This window comes from Pinus tabuliformis, chromosome X (genome assembly GCF_031772625.1).
Source record: "Pinus tabuliformis cultivar Carrire ecotype Pingquan chromosome X, CPIR1, whole genome shotgun sequence".
NCBI lineage: Eukaryota > Viridiplantae > Streptophyta > Pinopsida > Pinales > Pinaceae > Pinus > Pinus tabuliformis.
Window position 1 is genome coordinate 421,444,175 of NC_142308.1, and position 20,165 is coordinate 421,464,339.

A 20,165-nucleotide genomic window follows, 5' to 3' on the forward strand; every position below is an offset into this window, starting at 1 on the left:
GGAATCAGGCCCCTACACATGGTATCAGAGCTTTGGTTCAAAATCTGGACCCAAGCCCACTAAACCCACAATTTATACTTCCCACTAATGACAACCTTGCATATAGATTTGAGCCCCATGCTTACACACTCCACATATTTTATCCAGCAGCACTACATAATTTTATGTGGCAAGTACACTCTCACTAGTCCAAGAATAGGTAAGTACATGCCAAAAAACTTAAAAATGCCTAGCACACTCTATGTAATTTGTAACTACATAAATAAACGGAGCCCTAACCAACTCAGCCAAACCACTTTCTTAGCAGACGTTCCCGGCGGCAGCACATTGTAGGTCATCATTTCTTGCGAGGGCCAAGCATTGGGCACCATCAGCGCCCCTTCCTCACCATTGCCCTGCTTCCCAGACTTCCTCTGGTTATTCCCGTCCTCGTCCCCAGCTCCTTTAGGCCTTCCCATTCTCTTCTTGGCCACCGCTGCAGCAACAATAGGACCAGAGGCTGAAACATGAGAAGCCAAAGCAGCAACACGAAGATTCGCATGAGTCTCCACAATACTCCTGACTGGCAGCAGAAAATAAAACTTTTTGTCCCCGACCTGCAACATATCCTGTGAATCGAGCTTAATTGGAGGGTTTCCGGGAAGATATAGCACTCCTTCCACATAACACCCATTTTTCCCCAAAACTTCCAGCGCGAACCTTTTTCTGTCGAAATCATAGTAAATCCTCGCGTGTAAATGGGAAATGTTCATACCGCCGCCGAGGGAGAACAAATCGACGTCAACAGATGAACTCCTGCCTTTCCTGCTGAGAGTTATCGAGTAGCTCTGCATGTAGAACTCGAAATCTTCCCCCTTCAGCTTAGCAAAGCCGGCATCAGGCTGTTCCATGACGCAATCTTTCTTTTTCCTCCGTCAGCAATCTGGAACTTGGGATCAAAATGTCAAAAAACCCTGCAAATCTTCCTTCAATATGGAGAGATTCGCAATCTGTAGATGCAGTCACGCTTTTGAACGATGGTGCAGAATGTATTTAACATAATAATGCCATGATTTGTGACCAGGTCACCATTAGGGTGGTAATCCGAGAATTGGCGAGGCAGAGAAAATGTGCATGTTCCCACTAGAAGAGGTAGCGCAAAATCCTCTGCCTGGTTGTGTAATACTAGCGTGCGTGTCATTCTCACTAGACAACAGTCTCATCTCGTATCTACTAAGCCCTGATTCCAGTCTCTACAGAAAGTTGTATGCATTCCAGCCATCCACTAGAAGGCATGAACTCCTCGTCAACCACCCTGTAGGAGGTGGAGTGGAAGAGTCCAATTTATCATCTGCAGACAAGTTCAGACGGGAACGACTCAGAGAACGAGGACTCGGCATCACTCGCTACGAGTGGGCAAAAACACCTTGTCCTCCTTAGCAGCAACAACAACAACCACATCATCGTCTCATGGTTCCTTTTCCTGCAGGGGTATGTATGCCCATTAACACCATCATTAGGACAGGAATTAAAAGAAAACAGAGAAAAAGTATTAATGTATATTTGTACTTTCAAGGAGAAATATGTGCACACATAGACCGCGAGAGAAAATGGATGACTGAATTAGTTTATGAATGATTGCAAGTTTGAATTAGTTTATCAATGGGATCTGTGTATACAAAAATTGATTGTACAGATCCCTATGTTAGAGATGTACTGTCATGTAGAGATTAAAAAAAAATTGAGATGAACTGCTACCCAAGAAAAATACAGGTCAATCATTATGTGTTCCTCCTCTTTCTCTCAAATGCTAGAGAGAGATTTTATTATAATGTCCACTAGGGCAACTGGTTTATGTGATGGAGTTAGCAAAGGCCATTGAGAGCAAGAAGACCAACACTAAAAATAAAAGAGTTATTTGTTATTAAAAATACAAAAAAAAAAAATAATAACGCAAATGGGATGCCAGTGGTCATTTCCCTCACTGGATTTGGATTTTGTTCTGTACCTTATTTAAGCGAGATATCAGTCGTAGTACATGTATTCCTGTTATTATCAATCTTAGATCTATTCCTAAGTAAGACACCATGCTTTGTATTCCACACTACATTGTTCTTTACAACATTACATCCACAATGCTCCAATATTCCAAAATTGCAGACCCTCCTTGGGTGAACTAGAATAATATTTACAGCCGTGCTCCTCATGCTTGACTTTACTATTGCCGCTATGTGCTCCAAAATTCCAAGATACAGTCATCATATATCCTGGAATTTGTCTTCTCATACGTTTGGATATCTTTGCTGTTGATTTCTTATTCATTTGTTCGTTTAATAACCATATTGCTTGATTCCTGCTTCATGTTCTCAGCTTCTGTTCCCTTCTTTCTGTAGCCCTTAACTATAGGATGCCCTTCCATTCTTCTATTCATTTATGTTATACTTTTTTTTCCTGACCCACTTGTTTAGAAATTTAATGTATTGCAGCATATTATCCACCCTGATGTCCTCTTCTTCCTCCCATTTGCCTTCCCAGTTTCCCTGATTCATGTGAAGGTATGACTCTATATTGCGAGAGGCTTTCCTCAACCTTTAGTGCAATTAGAATAGTGCTTACAACAGGATCCGTCTCGACAGATTCTTGTTTGTTGTCATGATCACTTCAACTACGATCCATGCTTGATCGTTAGCATGGCACAAATCGTTCTTGAGCATACCATCCGTGTAGCAGCACCAACAAACTAACATGCGTAACACCATGCCAACTCAACTCCAGACTCATTGGCATCATCAGTGAAATCTCTCAGTTGAATCGGTTAGTGCCCATATACCTTTGCCATTTGGTGATTAAATTTGATCAGGTCCACTCCAATGTAACTTCCAAATGATGGGTTTACAGAAATCTTGGGAGTTTGTTGTTCTCGTGGATGACTTTGTAACCAATGCATTGATGGCAGATTCTATCTGTTCTCTTGTACAAAATCTATATATGGAAACACTCCATTTGTAAATTATCATGCAATCGTAGTGTTCATCATACAATGTTACACTGTAGGTACACAGTTTTGTATTGATTGGGTCATAGGATCGAACTCTATCGCAGTTGTTTGGACAATTAAGAGTTATAGTGATTTCTCATATTTTTTCGATCCCTACTATTCTTGTAGCTCATTCTCTTGTACCCAAAATAAACGTACATTTGATCCAATCTCTGTCTTAATCTGCATTATCTCTTTTGGCTCTATTGTCCCCTTGTTTTCTTGTATGTTTTGGGTTTCTTGTTATGCGTCATGCTTAAGGTTTTAGGTAACAAAGCTCTGCAATGCCCTTTAACACACTTTTGCCACACCAATGCACTTCTGTAATCCTAATTGCTTCTGCTTTGTCAAGTTTCTGTTTACTGGAGCTCACCACCCGTGGTGATTGGAATAGAGATGCAAGTGTGCATGCTTGTCATTTCTTCTAGTGGGCACTCTATTCTAGGCAAGCATATCCATGTGGGCTAAGCACATGCCTTCTAGGTGCGTAGGGTTAGGTTGTAAGGTGCATCACTGGGTATCAACGTTCAAAGTATTTTCTGTCCTCCCTGTCTATAAAAGAAAGACAGGTTACATCACATAGATAAAGAAGTTAAGAGTGAGATAATATATCACATAGATAAGGAAGTTAAGAGGGAGATAGTTCAAGTTCTGGGAGGGTGTTTTGGCTAATGCTTAGCTAATGTAGTTTCCTTCTTTCAACTTAATAAAAGGTACGTGATTGAAGCTGCCATTTTGTTTGCTGTCATAAATTCCAGAATTCTGGTTTATGTAGAATTAGTACCTACCGTCCACTCTGCAGAGTTTCGTTTAAAAATGATGTGTCTGCCCATTTGACTCTACAGTCCAACTTTTATCATATACACTGTCTACTATTTGGAGAGCGTTAGGGAGTTTGAGATTCCTAGTTTAGGGTATTTGTTTATAAGAAGTGCAGATCTGTGTACCATGACTTAAATTCAACAAGACTACCTTTGTATTGATAGAAATGCTTAAGAGATCCTTACACGAGAGGGATGCAGTTTTACCTTTGTAATGATAGAAATGCTGAAGAGATCCTTACATGAGAGGGATGCAGTTTTGGTTTATTGAACCGCTGAAAGTTCTGTGGCTCAGTCGAGACCTGTTGAATTTCTTGATGAAGGCATTATCTGCATAAAAAAGAGCTTTGCAGAGAGGAGCCTCAATTTTATGAAAAGTTGAGGCCCCAGCTTCAAAAAAATGAGAAGATGCTCCATTCCTGTTTGACTTAACCTTTTTATGGCAGATCCAACAAGAGATTTTGATGCTACAATGACTTGGGAGAAAGTGTGGGAAGAGGGGTTGGTGCCCCCTCAACCACAAAGATGAGAGGAGGTCAGAGAGACCCTTGTGGAGAAGACCTTGTTGATGTTTGTAGCTCGGAATCTTGGATATGTACTTCCACACAGGTCTAAGTGTCAAGATGTATGGAAGTCATCCAAAGTGCTCACCTTAGTAAATTTTAATTAAAGGAATTATAAAGTGAACTACTTTTTATAAAAGTGAGTTTAATCTAATGAAATATAAAAGCTTTTACATTAGTGAATTAGATGAATCTAGATTGTTGATTAGAACTTAATCTCAACTGTTAATCTCATTGAGAGATTAGAGGTATGGAGATTTGGTCATTAATGGTTAATTGATTCAGTCAATAACTAAAGTTTATAAAAGCCAGGCTAAGTGAAGGAGAAAGACACAAGAGAGAGAGACATTGAGTAATCATAGCATGGGTGATAAAGGAATTCCATCTAGTGAGTAGCTCCAGAGAAGACAATGAGCAGAATATTGCAGCAAGAGGATCAGCCACATGCAGGCCGTACAGGGCAGCATAACAGCAGTCGTACAACGCAGGAGCTTGTGCAGGTCATACAACTGCCATGTGTATGGCCGTACAGCTGTACAGGAGCAGTGTGTGTTTGTACAGCAGGCTAGCAGGTCGGGGGTTTGGTTCAGATAAATTTTGGAGGGTTGTACAGGCCGTACAGGGGCCTAGAAAATTCTGAAACTTTTTACTATAGCTTGTAATTGTTTTCAGCGGGCCATTTTTGCATTAAGGGAGCCTGTGTCAGCTTTGATATTATTTTGATGAGAAGCTGATTGGAAGGGTAGAAATATTTTGCTGTGTGTTGTGGAAATTGGTTTCATTTGCTTCGGCTAGTAATTTTTATTTTGCCAATTAAAATCCTAGTGTATGCATTTTATTCTTTGACCTGTATTAAATTTAATTTTCAGCAAGGAAATCACAAGGAATAATTTGTCAAGTTTTGGGGTTAGAAAATTTAACAAACCTAACCCGAGACCATTAAAAAAAAAAATAAGAGACTATAATGTAGCATGATCAAATGATCCTTTAGCTTTACCCAATTTGGACTTCGAATTTTCTGTGTTCATTTTTACTATCCTGATTTTGAAACCTCATAACGGATGCTTTAATTTCTTTTGACCACTTGTCAAGATCACTATTCTGTAAATTTTCCTAACTCAATATGACTGTTGTTCTATGTTTCTTTATCATATAACTCAGATCTTGAATTACTTTAATAAAATAATTAAAATTTCACATATGCAACAGTCACAAATATAGTTGGAAAACATAAACTGTAAGGTTCTAGGGTATTTATTTATTTATTTTTTTGCCCCGGATTTCTTTAACTAGCGAGGCTTTATAACAAAGCTATGAGGCAACAGAATAGTACAATGAATGAGCAATATAATTCCTTTCCAACCAGCAAGACTCCAGGCAACATTATTAGCTGATATAGTGACTGACCTCCCTAGTTAACGGATGGGACTTCATTCTGTTTCTGCTGTCAGGTCTATGTTGCTAGTAATAGTCCATGATAGAAAATTAATTGTTTCTTTGGGTCCAATCGTGCTTTCCAGACTCTAGAGTCTCTCGGTTCTTCTTCTCTAAGGAAACTGGAGCTAAAAGTAGTTAAATTTCTACTGGACTCTGTTAAGTGTTACTATCTATAGGAGCTAGCTCGCATTCTTGCAATTTTGAATATTATTGATTTTATTGATTGTTTTGACAAATTCTAGTTCAAACCTCCATCACCATGGGAGCAGTTGTCTTCCAGTTAATTAATCTCATCATTGGACAGTTCTTGCATGGTGACAATATCCTTACAAGATTATATTTATCTTCAAGTTGTTCTCCAAACAACCATCTTCAAGTGATTAATTGTCTTCATGTCATGAAAATAATTTGGTCTTTTGTTGGCTAGACTAAGACGACTACAGTTAGGGGATATCACCTAGGCTTGGACACATCTTCGGATCCGAGGAGTCTCCTGTAAATGGTATGTTATATTGACCCAATCATCTAAGGCCGATCTTCAAAGAAGTTAGGGAGTCTTTTATAGTTTTTCCAGCTTCTTTACATTTAAAGGCTCCCATATATAGCATGACTTGTTGACCCAACGCGCTTAGGCTCATCTCCAAAGAAGCTAGGAGTCCTTTGTGATTATCCTAGCGTCATTACATTTGAAGATTGTTTCCCTCGTACCTTCATGGCTTCAAAAGTGAGAAAGAGGCTTTATATTAAAACAGATCTTCAACATACTTCTACTACAAGTTGGTTCTATGTTGATGTTATGCCTGCGTCAAATACTTTTTACAAACAGAGCTAGATTCTCCCTTTGAATAATAATAATAATAATAATAAAGGTCATGGCCAAGCCAAACACGAAATTGGTTTATGAGACCCCTTGTTTCTGGAACAAGGGATCCACCTCCTTGCAGTGATTTGACTACTAAAGTCTGTGGAGGTTTACCTTCTCTACTCCCCTCTAGATTTGAATCTATGACCTCTTACAAGGAAATACATGTTCTTAACCATTAAGCCCACCAAAGCCATTATAAGCTTTATCTTTGTACAAATTTTAATCTTAACATTGCATGCTTTCTGTAGATGAATGATTATAGAAATAAGCAGATGAGGTTGTTAAGCTTCTTGGAACCTATAAATGGAGACACCAGATCTGCAATATAGTGAGGATGTCACAACAAAGACCTAAATTTAGTTTATGGTTGTAATGCTCATGACTTCCGTTAACTAGCACGTGTCATTTAAATACCCTCTACTTTAAACATAGGGATATAGTATAGAGTGGTTTGAGTTACTACGAAGCCCAAAACATGCCAAGAGTTTTCCCTAAGTGATCTAGTACTATCCTTACCATTTGATAGTTTTTTTTAAGGCATGGTTAATTGGTTAAAGTGTTCTTAATTGAATTGAACTTCTCCAAAAATCGATTTTCGCTAGAATGCATCAATCTAGCATGGTGAGATTCAATGTAATGGTTTCTTCTAATCCATACATATTAAGCCTAGTCTTGTAACTAAGTATGCTTTGTCATGTTGTTTGTTTATTAAGACAAAGAAATCTAGAAAGTAATCAAGAAATTAGTTAATAATGAATAGGCACAGGTAACAAGGAAAAACAATAAAACTAGCAGGCAAACAATCCAAAGAAAAAAAGCGCTGACATGATGTAACCTAAGGTTGAGGAAAAGAGGATGCCAACAATTATTGCATGGTGCATAACAGATGGAGGCTTGACAAAGATGGTCTAGTGGGGTAGAATTTTCTAGTGAAAACATAGATTGAATACTATGGACTTGTGTAAGGCTTACTGTGATAGTTATTTTTAATGATCTTAAATTAAATGAGAATATCAATTCGTAGAGAATTTGGGATTTTACAATGGAAGCTTATTTAGTCAATAAAAGACCAGTGAAAATATTATGATACACTTTTACCCTTATTCTAGTGTTGAATAAAAATGTCTTGAAAAATATTGTGTCTCTAGTTTTGGATAAAAGGACCCTCAACTTTCTTCGCAACTTTTGTGGTCACTGGCCACTTATGAAAGGAGTAGGCATCTTTAGAAATGTGGTGTCATTTAGAGGGGAAATACCAATAGCAGCAGGGCAAAGGCAATTATTCCATTCGTTTAATTATTTCTCATTTGTCTAGTCATATTGTGAGCTGCAGTATATATCATGAAATTGTTTTGGTACTAGTAAACAATGATTAAATATATAATAAATTTGAACCTTTTGACATTTAGAGGACATTCTCTCAATTTACCAAAAAAAAATAAAGTATGAAAATCATGTTGGAAACAATTTTTGAAGTTTTGAGTCTTTTATTTTCAAGATTAACTAAATGGGTTTGGAAGATGAAAAACCATCAAATTGGAAGAGTGGGACTTTCATATTCACTAAGGTTTTAAAGAAATTATATGCATAAAACTTATACTAACACCTTCTAGTGGAATTGATAGTGCACTAATCCGTTGCTTGCCATTATTTTGGTTTGGTACCACCTTATAGGATATCCGGGTTCAAATGCTATTTTCCATGACGGATAGTTGAATCTATTTCAACTCTAATTGTTATTGAAGGGTTCCACAAGGATGTCACATGAGCATTTATGATGCCCCCTTTTAACGTAGATAGCCACCTATGTTAAGGTTTTATTTTGCAGTTTCATGTTATTTATTTATGAACATTGTGTAATATTGATGCATTTGGTTGAACATGCGAAACTACTTAGGTTGGATTTTGATCTATCTAATGAATGACGTAGTCAAATTATGATTGTTTCCAGTATGAACTACAAAATTGACACGTGGATACTAGACTTAATAGTGTGATGATTATACGTCTTATTGTTATATAAATGCATGAATGAGAGCTAACATGCAGGGGGAAAGAACTATATGATAGCCGAGAGCTACTCTTCCATTGAGGGAAGGTCGAGACATCTCATAGGGAAGGTATGATGCACATTGTTCTATTACATTTGGTATCTAATTGATATGCACTCTTATGACATGAGTAAAATGCAAATGACAGGTGGCAAAGACTACCTAACTGGATTATTCGATGACAAGTCCAACCAGCTCTGTAGTGTGGTCCGTGCTCTGAAGGAGGGGTGGAGGTGTTTCCCACCGTGTATCCTCCGAAACCTGGAATCGTGGGGAGGACAGCTGAACGCTCCCCCTAGACGTGTGATGACGATTGCCAGATGCCTGCTGGGGAAAGTTCGGTCGAGGTATTCAACGCTTCCACCATGTCCGTTTTATCAGTGGTTAGTATGGCCGTTGCCACTGATAGAGCAGCAGAGGATGGATAGGGTGGGAACAGAAGCAGGTCAGGATGGATAGGGGGAAATAGATCAGTTGGAGACTCTTGACGGGAAGTAATGTCATTGTCTGACTTATCAAATTTTAATGCTATAACTCTCTCTGGTTTGCTATGCTTTCAAACTCCTTGTATCTTTTCATTCTAACTTCGGGACGAAGTTTTCTGAAGGAGGGGTGTATGTAATGCCCCACTTAAATCTTATCCTACAAATTTTGTTAATGTTTACATTATCTAAAAATATTGAGAAATATTGGTCTAATATAAAATTCATGATTTCCATTATTCAAATTCCCCACTTACCTTCTCAAATTGAATATTAGGTAGGATATGGTCTCCTTCCATTATTTCAAAATATATGTATTCATTTCACATTACCCAATGTACCCTCACGTTTACTAAGGAGAATACATGGTCCTCTCCATGTAATTACATCTCACATTCCCCAATGTACCCTCACATTTACTTGGGAGAAGACATAGTCCTCTCCATCTTATTATCAATATATATATTCATTTCACTTTCCCCAATGTACCCTCACATTTACTAAGGAGAAGACATGGTCCTCTCCATGTAATTACATCTCACATTCCCCAATGTACCCTCACATTTACTTGGGAGAAGACATAGTCCTCTCCATCTAATTATCAATATATATATATATATATATATATATATATATATATATTCACCTCACATTCCCAAATGTATTTTTCAGATTTACTTGGGAGAAGACATGATCCTTTCCCATTAAATTCTCAATTTTATATTCATGTCACATTTCCAAATGTACCCCTAGCTTACTTGGGAGAAGAGAAGTCAATTGTAAGGATGGATGAGAAGTTAATGACATTAATGAGAGGTGGTTGAGATGGAGAAGGGAAGGAGGGTATAAAAAGGGAAGGGGGAAGGAAGAAAAGGGAGGGAGTCTTGCTTAGGATTGTGGGGGTTGGTTGTGATTGTTTGGCCTTGTCATGATTTTGGGAGACCTTGGAAACCTGTGGAGGTTTCTTGGGTTTGAGAGGAGGAAAGTATCATTATCTAGTTTTGCACATTCTTCTTGAGGACACACTATATCTGGTTGGACTTGGGCATGGAGGGCTAGGGAACCTGTGGAGGTTTCCTGGGCTAGGAATTTATTTCCTAGTTGGCTGGGAGGTAAATCCGGTTGGGTCGGTGAGAAGGAGCGTTCAACAGGAGCTATAAGACAAAGGTATCATCATCAACCGTCGGAACAGGTATTTTCCATGGACCACTCTTGTTAAGTTGATATCAATGGAATGCTCACCTTAATTTCCGTTGCTTATGATAAAGTGATAAGATGTTAAATGTTTAAATCTATGTAAGAAGGTCAGCAAGTGTTTTATTTTTTTTTTACTTTTAAAATAGTAGGAAAATAGATCTGTTAGTGTATAATAGATTGAGGCTCTAATAATAGGAATCAGGTCCCTACATACTAACAATGAGTATTAAGTTTAGTCTTATATTCATCACTTGTGATTTTCTCACAAAAAGGTCATTTAGGGCCTCAAAATGGCTTCGAAAGTTCAGGACCCAAAAAATTACCAAAAATAGTAAATTGTGCTATAATTAAGGAAACTGAAAAACTAAAAGAAACAATGGTGGGGGTCCTAGTGGAATAGGCGGGTGGCCACCAATATCCACTTGGATCATAAGAAGACATGGGATAAGGTGAATCAAACTAGCATTCAACACACCATAATATCTTTAACCTTTTTAGGGGGTTGCAGCGAAATGTAAACAAATCATCATTGGAGCATTGAAGGGATCACTTCACTAGAACATGGCCATTTGTAGAAGTTTGTAGTCAATAAGATCAAGAAGGACAATAGGCTAGAACAATGGGAATCCGATATTGAAAATTATTGTAACACCCTCATCCCACATTTACCCAAGTTAACTGATCTGTTGGGGTAAACATGTGGCGAGAGGCTACTGTGACGTGATTCATCTCCCCACATATAGTTAAAGAAGTGGAATGACAAAACAAAACCATTATGACCTTTCACACATGCTACGGAACCTTCAGGAGCCAACCAACCTTTCCAGGTGACCAACCCCTGAGACAACTTGACATTTCACTGATTTGGACCCTCAACCACTCCCATGAAAAGCCATGCATGTGAATGAGGCCTTCTAGTTGCTCCCACAACAAGGCATGCCAACAACTGTGGACTTTTTCAGCCAGTTCTGATCCACCGACATTACATTTTGTGCCACTTTTTCAGGGTCAGGACTCAGGCCACTACCCATAACTTCATGAAACTTTCAAAAATAACAATGGAATAAGGCTACTAATGCAATCATTGGTACAAGTACTTAATCTGACCCCTACTAGCCATGATAGGAATTTCGTCAAACATGTCACAAATATGAAATCTACTAGTCACAACAACATATCTGATCAAAGGGGTATCATACTTATCTGAGATTCATAAAGAAGCATCGTTTCTCTATCACAATAGATGCAATACAGTCTATTAGGTCATAAATTCATTTTTTATTCATTTTTTAATCAAAGCATGATGAGATACATACATCAAGTCTATCATAAAACATACTCATAACCAACATATAACCAATAGAAATAATAAGGATATAACAACCATAAGAATCACATATAAAACAATATATTTACACATGAAATACCAAGGAGAAAGAACTTTTATTAATGAATGCATAAGCCAACCAGGTCTAGGACTTCCATGAACCACCTGACCATAGATTGGTTGAACCAATTCTTTTTTCAGCCAATCACCCTCATGCCATATTCCAAGCATGAATGTGGGACTCACAATAAAACCAATCCAATTTTCATCAGGCTTTACTGCAATCCCCACCGGATAAATAGGCCCTAAACAAGCATGGATGCCACCAAATTTCTCCACCTACACCATGAGGAATTTTTCTGCCTCCTAGTCTATAGGCTTTACCATATATCCTTCCATTCATTGATCAAAGATTCCTAGGCCTAATCGAGACTCCACCCTCCAGGATTTACTGTATATCCCACCATTCACCGGTTGAGGATTCCTAGGTCTGATCGAGGGCACACACCTATAGGCTTTACTGTATATCCTGTCATTCACCAGTCAAGGATTCCCAGGCCCACTGAGGTACAACAAATCTAGCTTTATCGCAATCCCACCGTCTTTGGTCCATGGATTCCTAGGCCTTGTGTTCTTCTTCAGAGACCACCTCACTCAGTTTCGAAAGTATCCGACAATCCATCTTAAGAAAATAAAAGAGAACTCATCACACCAAGGCTATCCGGAAATGGAAAGGCAAGGTTGAAAGTCATTGTCACACCTGGCACAATCCATGTCAGTGACATCAAGAGAACCAAATACGCACATGCATGTCCCATGCATGCCAAATCTAGCAACGAAATCACACATGCAAATCGATACATGTAAGTAATCATGATGTAGGTACTTGATCTTGCTCTTCCTTTCTTGATCTTTTCTTCCTTTTTCCTTCTTTGTTCTTCTTTGCTTCCCTTAATCCAATCCTAGAGTTCTCCAAGAATGCTCTAAGTGTCCAAGAGTGAAAGAGAGAGAGAGAGAAAGAATAGAGAGGGCTCCAAAACTAAACAGACAAAAAGGTACCTATTGATCCTCAGAAGCCTTTTTATTAATGAGGCCTCTATTTTCTTCAATTTTCCATTATTTTCCTTATTTTTCCTCCTCACATGCAGCTTGTGACCTTTCACCTTCATTTTCTCTTAATATCCATTATTTTCATAAATGAAATGTCAATTAATGCCACTTTGTCTTTCCAAATCCTTTGTCATTTCCTTTGCCAATTTCCTTTAGCCATAATAAACCAAATGAATACCCTATAGGATGTTTTTCCCAACATTTAACTTGGAATAAGTGTCCCATGATCTTGGTTATTATTTTACCTTTATTAACATTATTACATGGAATTTTGACGAGGGTTGTTACAAGTATACTCAGTGGGTCACAGAAAGCAAAGTAAACTTGAGCTTTCCAATGGATCGACACAAGTTCCTTGATGGTCATAAATGAAAAGAGATGTTTACTAAATGGGCCACATGGAATGAGGAGAATACATACATGTTTCTCATTTTAGCAATAGATTGGAAATAAAAGGGGCAACTAAGGAAAAAGAAGGGGTCCCCAAAGGAGACATTTTTTCAGATTGTAACTAAAATTATGTTTTAAGATAATTCAGAAACTTTGAAACGGTTATGTTTTGACGAATCTTGTTGAACTGTCATGATCATGAATAGTTATATCTATTGATGATGTCTAATACTTCAAGAGATTTCCAATTGTGTTATAGATTATTCATTATGCTTGTGGTTTTTCCTCTTAAATAGATTTGGCAAAAATTTCACATAAAAAATTGATGAGTGAAACATTAAGAATTAAGAATTACTTATATTTTCTCGCTACTTTTGTAACTAATTGGTTTATAGTAAATGGTTTTCCCTTCAAAATCATTTTGTAAGGATAAATTCTTTTAAATTATCTTGGATGATTATGCTTCAATTTTCCAGTGGTTAGTGAAAATTAATTGAACTTTATCTCCCTTTCCGTTTAACTTGTGTTATATGAAATATTTGTAAAAGAATGTACCATAAATTTAATAACTCTGTAAACTTGATGAAATACCAAGGTTGTTGGACCCAAGAGAAAGGAATATACTAAAAGAAATAGGAACGAGTTTGTTTAGGCCTTATCTCAGGCCTTATCTCTCGCTGGTGTTACTGGAGAAAAATGTAACACACCACCGCTACTAATAGAAGGTTAATTGCACCCCTTAAATCCCTTATTTTCATCTCCTTTCTCCTATCAACACTCATGAGCCGCAAGTTAAATAGCTACTAATAAAGCAATAAATAAAGTTAAAATGTTATTTTATTTTTTAATGATTATCAAAAATTATTAAAAAAGGTCAAATAGAAAAATAAAATGGATTAATATTTGTTTAAAAATGTTGATATATAAATGTGGTTTTATTTAATTATGAGAATTTTTATAATTAAACCAATAAATTTTTTATGGTGAGGTGCTTCTCCACGACACTATTAAATTTATCGGCCTAAAACAAATATGCTTTCCTGATACGTGTAACGCGATCAACGATCTCGTCGATTTTTTATACCTTTAGCAGTTGAATAATCACGGGTAGGGCAATCAACGATCTCGTTGAGTTTTGATACCTTTAGCGGTTGAATAATCTTACTGGGATGTGTGGTCTGTTGCCGATTATGATTGTGCTCTTCATGGATTTCATAAAATCCTCCATTGTGAAAGTCAGGCACCCAAATGTCGTCATTTTCCACGTTCCTTCTTCAATGTATAATGGATGAATTCCCTGAGCTTGATACGGATCTGCGCTCTGTGATATTCCTCCGCTTCGAGTTCTATAGTTATTGTAATAATGGGTTTTGATGGTCACTATGAACACCAAAACCCTGCGCCCATTACCTAGACCAACGCTCCAGGTTTAGTTCGAGGTCGTCGGTTCGAGTCCTGGGAAGTGGTCGACGAGGTGTTGGAACTCCAGAATACAGTCGGAAATCACGCTAGCGAGATTTTTCTGAGAGAGATCAAGGGCTACGAGCTTGCTAAAGCTCTGGTCACATGTGACACCCGACCAGGAGCACGGGGCGCCAGAATCCTGGTTGGTCAGGCTCCAATCATGCAGGTGGCCATGGGAGTCCAAGAAGCCCCATTTGAGAGCCAGAAGCGCCTGGGTTTGAGAGGCTAAGGGATTCGAAGCTGCGTAGACGCAGTGAAAAAGCACTATACTAGTAATAATAACAAGGGGAACTAAAATACCTGGAAAAAAAATGTCGAAGGTGTCCATGACCATTACTAGGGCTAAAATTTATGAAACTGGTCCGGGAAAATCAACATCATAATAATGGGAACAACGATTCAACCATCCATCAATGGCGGCCTAACACTGTTACTATTTGGTCGTCATGAATTTATGGATACATAACAACTTGATCACCATCCATCAATGGCGGCCTAGCACTGTTACTATTTGGTCGTCATGAATTTATGGATACATAACAACTTGATATGTGTAAGAAGGATAACTACCATTCAGGGATTGTTAATGTTAGAAATTGTAATTAATTAATTAAGTCAATTAATTGAGTGATCGAGGGTTGAGTGTTTAAGTGTTGAGTTAAGTATTAAGTGATAAATGAATTTTAGTGTGTGGTTGCATGTCAAGATATTTTAGGCAACTGGCTAGTTGGAAAAGATTAAATACCCTTCCCAAAGATTAAATACCCTTCAGTGAATTCATTGTAAGCTTCAAGTTTTATGTGATCAATAAAAAAAATTGTTCATATTTTATGTACCAATTCATATTTTCTCTTCTCTGCTTTTTCTACAAATTGATATCAAAGCGAAATTACAAAGAGCCAACGAAAAAGGATCAGCAGTGATCCGTGAAAGAGAACAGAAATAATTTTTCTTCTTGTTTGAGCTATAACGCTCCTTACAGTGGTATTCAAAGCGTTATATTGGGCTTAGCATAGAACCGCGTTAAAGGTGAAAAACTTACTGCGTTTTACAAACACGCTGGTTTCCTTCATATTTGGTAGCGTTAGAGGACTAACGCAGGTTATCGTTGTAAGAGAATTAGTACGTAGGCCTCAAGCAATCACGGCCGCGTTTAACCAAGTCAAGCAAATTTGTTTAAACTGTCACGTGGTGAGAGTTGACTCATAAAAGTTTGTTAAGGAGTGACTTAATACGAAAAGATATTAAAGGAGAGTGGCCCACGGAACGTTATTTTTTAAAGTTACGTGGATTCCTTTTACCCATGTTAAAGTGTTATGGTTTTTTGAAGGACGGATTTATTAAAAGTTTATGGGTTATTCACGGTCATAAACATTTATGAAATATAAAAGGTTTTACCATAAATTTTGAAGGATTTTAACATAAATGGCGGATTTTTTTTATTTTTTATTTATATATATATATATATATATAATTTTTTTTAAATATTTTATATATATATAAAATAATAAAGGGATTTTATAAAAGGGTTTATAAAAAAATTTATTGGCAAGAGCATTTAGGGCTTTGTAAAGTTTATTTATCTGCAAAATTATTTTGGTATAAGTATGACAATGTTTTGGGTGAATATTGTCCTTTACGAGGGTGCATATTGATAATTATATGTTTTTTTCGGGGGTGATATGGAAGATAGCCTCATGTAATCAACAAAGCAGCTATAAGAAAAGGAATGAAAACAGTCATGTGTCACAAAGTGCGACTGAAGCATATGAAGAAAAGAAACAAAAAAGAAGAGGCAAAGATTGTTATCGTGTTTAGAAAAGAAACCAAAAAGAAGAGGCAAAGACCACAACGAAGGAACTAAGAAGTCTAGCAAAAGACGAAGAAGAATTTAGTGCAAGGGAGAGTGACATGCAACAACAGGTTATGCCACAAGCAAAGAAGTTAGCCACAAATCTGAGAGTTGATGAGCAAGACTCTTAGAGGAAAACAGAGCTTGGAGAATCCCACTCAAAAGTGGATGATGGTTGTCAAGGCCATAAAATTGGAACTCATTATGCAAGCATGCATATGGATGAAAAAGATGCAACAAAGATTGCAAAGAGAGAAGCAAGAGCCTCTGTATGTGAAATAGAGCAAGAGCAAATAAATGCTCAAGGACTCCACTATAATGTGGATGATACAGATGATGGTGAATCCCACTGTGATGAGACACATGTGGATGATGACTGCAAAGTTATATGTGAATTGGTGAATCCAACTGCAACTCATAGATTTGGTGAAGTTGAAATTGCTAATGAAAATGGCAATGAACACATGCATGCTTGGAGATCCCACCATAGTGTGGATGAACATTATGTTGATGATATGTGTGGTTTCATTTTTGAAACAGGGATTGATTGTGACAATATGGTAAGCACAATGTTTGATGAAACATTGAAGGTTGAAGCTGCCACTGTAGCAGCAAAATATGAAGTAGTTGGTACTGCTCATGAAGCAGTATGTCATCTAGCAGCGTTTGATGATCAAGAACAAGATAAAGTGATTGAAGAGTTTTTGATGAAAATATCCACTAACAGCATAACAGTGGAAGACAACCTCCATGCAGTTGAAAAGAAGGCAGATATAGAGCAGGAAGCTCTCACTGAAGAGAGTCATATTAAAGATGTTTTTAACATTGTTTTTGAATATATAGGTGTTTAGAATAGCATGGGCGAAGAAGTTGAAAGAAAGGTTGTTAATAAATTTGATGCAGATTTGAAGCTCATTGAAGAATGGATTCAGAAACCAATAGAACAAATTGATTCGAGTCTTAAAGAAGCAGCTAGAATAAAACAATTGTATGAAATGGTGAATTGATCTTGAGTGTACAGATTACAGAAAAAAAAAACAGCAGTACCTGATGATGAAAGTGAAAAGAATGATATGAAAGACAAAGATGAATGCATTGAAACCATTTTTGACGATGCAATGTTATGGCAACAATCCATAGTTGAACGAATGTTTGAAGAAGATAGACAAGATCAAAATGTGTTTCAACACAAATTCAAGAAAAGTCAAATAAAAATTGTAGCAGCGATAAGTAAATAAATCCTACAGCAAGAAAGTTCAACAAAGAATCAAGCAATTTCAAGGATATAGAATTTGGAAGAAGAGAAAAATAAAATGCAAAATTGTGAAAGTCTTGAGTCATTGTAAGCTTAGTTGAGACATAGACCAGTAGGCTTGTTTGAGTGATAATCGAGTCAAGTTTAGTTATGTTGATTCATACAGTCGTAATTAAGGGGGAGTGTTAGAAATTGTAATTACTCTAGCATGTGGAGTTGGCTAAACATAGAGTTAGTTAATTAAGTGATTGAGGATTGAGTGTTTGAGTGTTGAGTCAAGTCGAGTTAAGTGATAGATGATTTTTAATGTGTGGTTGCATGTCAAGATATTTTAGGCAAGTCGCTAGTTGGAAAAAATTAGATACCCTTCGCCAGCTTCATTGTAAGCATCAAGTTTTGTGTGATCAATAGAAGAGGAGCAACTCGTGTTCTATGTGGGAATTCATGTTTTCTCTCCTCTGCCTTTTACAAATGTTAACTCATATAAATAGAGCCATAAAAGTGATATTTTAATTGCAGACACTAAACAAATCCATGCAACGTTGGGTCTTGATATTCGACATGCAAGAAATTGCAACTTTCTCTCAATAATGCTTCCGGTATTCTAATGTTATTGATATATAACTGTATTGTTAGCTTTTTATTGCTTTATGTTTATGTGATAATATACTATCAAGCATAGAATAACAGTAGAATTTTTTTGGGTATTGTTTAATTAGGCTCGGCATTTCAATCCAAAGCACAATTTTTGTTTGGAAGCGTCAATATGTTTATGAAGTTCGTGCCGGAAATTCTGCTGGAACGGTTTGCGAGATAAATTTGTGAAATTTATATTATGGTGTTCTCCTAACGAATGGAAGAAATATGCTGCAGTTATCTTCGACAGGCGACAGGCACGACGAAATTGATATTGAATTTCTAGGAAATGTTTCTGGTCAGCCATATATTCTGCATACAAACATCTATACAAATGGTTCAGGTAATAGGGAGCAAGAATTCTATTTATGGTTCGATCCCACATCAGATTTCCACAATTACTCAATTCTCTGGAACCCGCAGCAAATTGTGTAAGCTATCTCTTTCTCTGAACATGGTTTAATGTGTTCTTCTATTATGATGAATCCATCTCACCTGATATCTTCGTTTCAGGCTTTTTGTAGATGGACTACCTATCAGAGTATTTGGGAACAATGAAGACATAGGTGTGCCTTACGCGAACTGGCAGGCGATGAGAGTGTACTCCAGCATATGGGACGGAGATAGTTGGGCAACTCAAGGCGGGCGGGTGAAAATCGATTGGTCTTACGCACCATTTGTGGCTTCGTACAGAAATTTCACAACAGACGTATGCGAATGGACAGGCAGTGGCAGCTCCTCCCAGTGTTGGGCTAATACTCCCAGTAACTGGTGGAATCAGCCAGCTTATGAGAGCTTGACCTATGCCCAACAAGGACAATTACAGTCCTGACCATAATGTCGAAATAATCAGAGATGCTTGCATTGGGATCTCTCGTCTTAATTTTCAAAGAAAGTCCGACCATAGCTGTAGCCCAAACGCATGCATGGAATATTCTCCGATTTCCATTTAACAAGCCGATCCCATAAGAAATTTAACTTCCATGATCCCATGAGAAATTTAACTGCCATGTATTGAGACATTGGGTCCGCACCTGACCTCGACACTTTTGTGATGGTTGTTGTTTATTCCCTGATAGCCCAAATCCAATATGCAACTTAATTATGGTTTATAAACGATATTGTGTCTGTAGCATGTAGCATAATGTCGAGACTTTTAAATGATTGCATCTATAAACCTCTGATGCTTTCGATTCTCGGATATACTACTCCACCTTCCACCTGCTTATATGTTTGGTCGTTGGAATCGTCCATGAACATCACATTCAGTGTACGTTACAGATGGGCCAGATTGTTCACGCAAGACCACGAACACAGTCTTCAACTTCTAGGGCTTCGACAAGTTCACCTGTTGTATCCATTTCTCGCAATCACAATTCTTCATCGGTCTCACCCTCAGCCTCACCTTTGGCATCATTGCGCAGTTCTCCACACAAATCAGTCAAGCCAGTTTCTGAAGCAAATAAATATTCTTCAGTGACTTTCCATAATGTAGAAGAAATGGAATCCGATTATATGTATTCATCTGCATTTAACTCTGCAGAATTGCGACCAGGTTCATCATATAATATGAGAAATGACTATCATGTAGGATCAGGGCAACAACAGAAGAAAGGGGTATGCCATAGATACATGAAAGGAAATAGGTTGAAGGACAAGGAATCTTGCATTGTCTGTAATGCCAAGTATTGCAACAATT

General features: G+C 37.5%; 2 pseudogenes; one reads left to right on the top strand and one right to left on the bottom strand.

Annotated features, from left to right (window-relative positions):
* Nucleotides 1–254: 254 nt before the first annotated feature.
* LOC149140371 (transcriptional activator FHA1 pseudogene) lies at nucleotides 255–890 on the bottom strand (annotated as a pseudogene).
* A 50-nt stretch (nucleotides 891–940) lies between these two features.
* Nucleotides 941–19,298, top strand: LOC149140372 (xyloglucan endotransglucosylase protein 7-like; annotated as a pseudogene).
* Nucleotides 19,299–20,165: the final 867 nt, after the last annotated feature.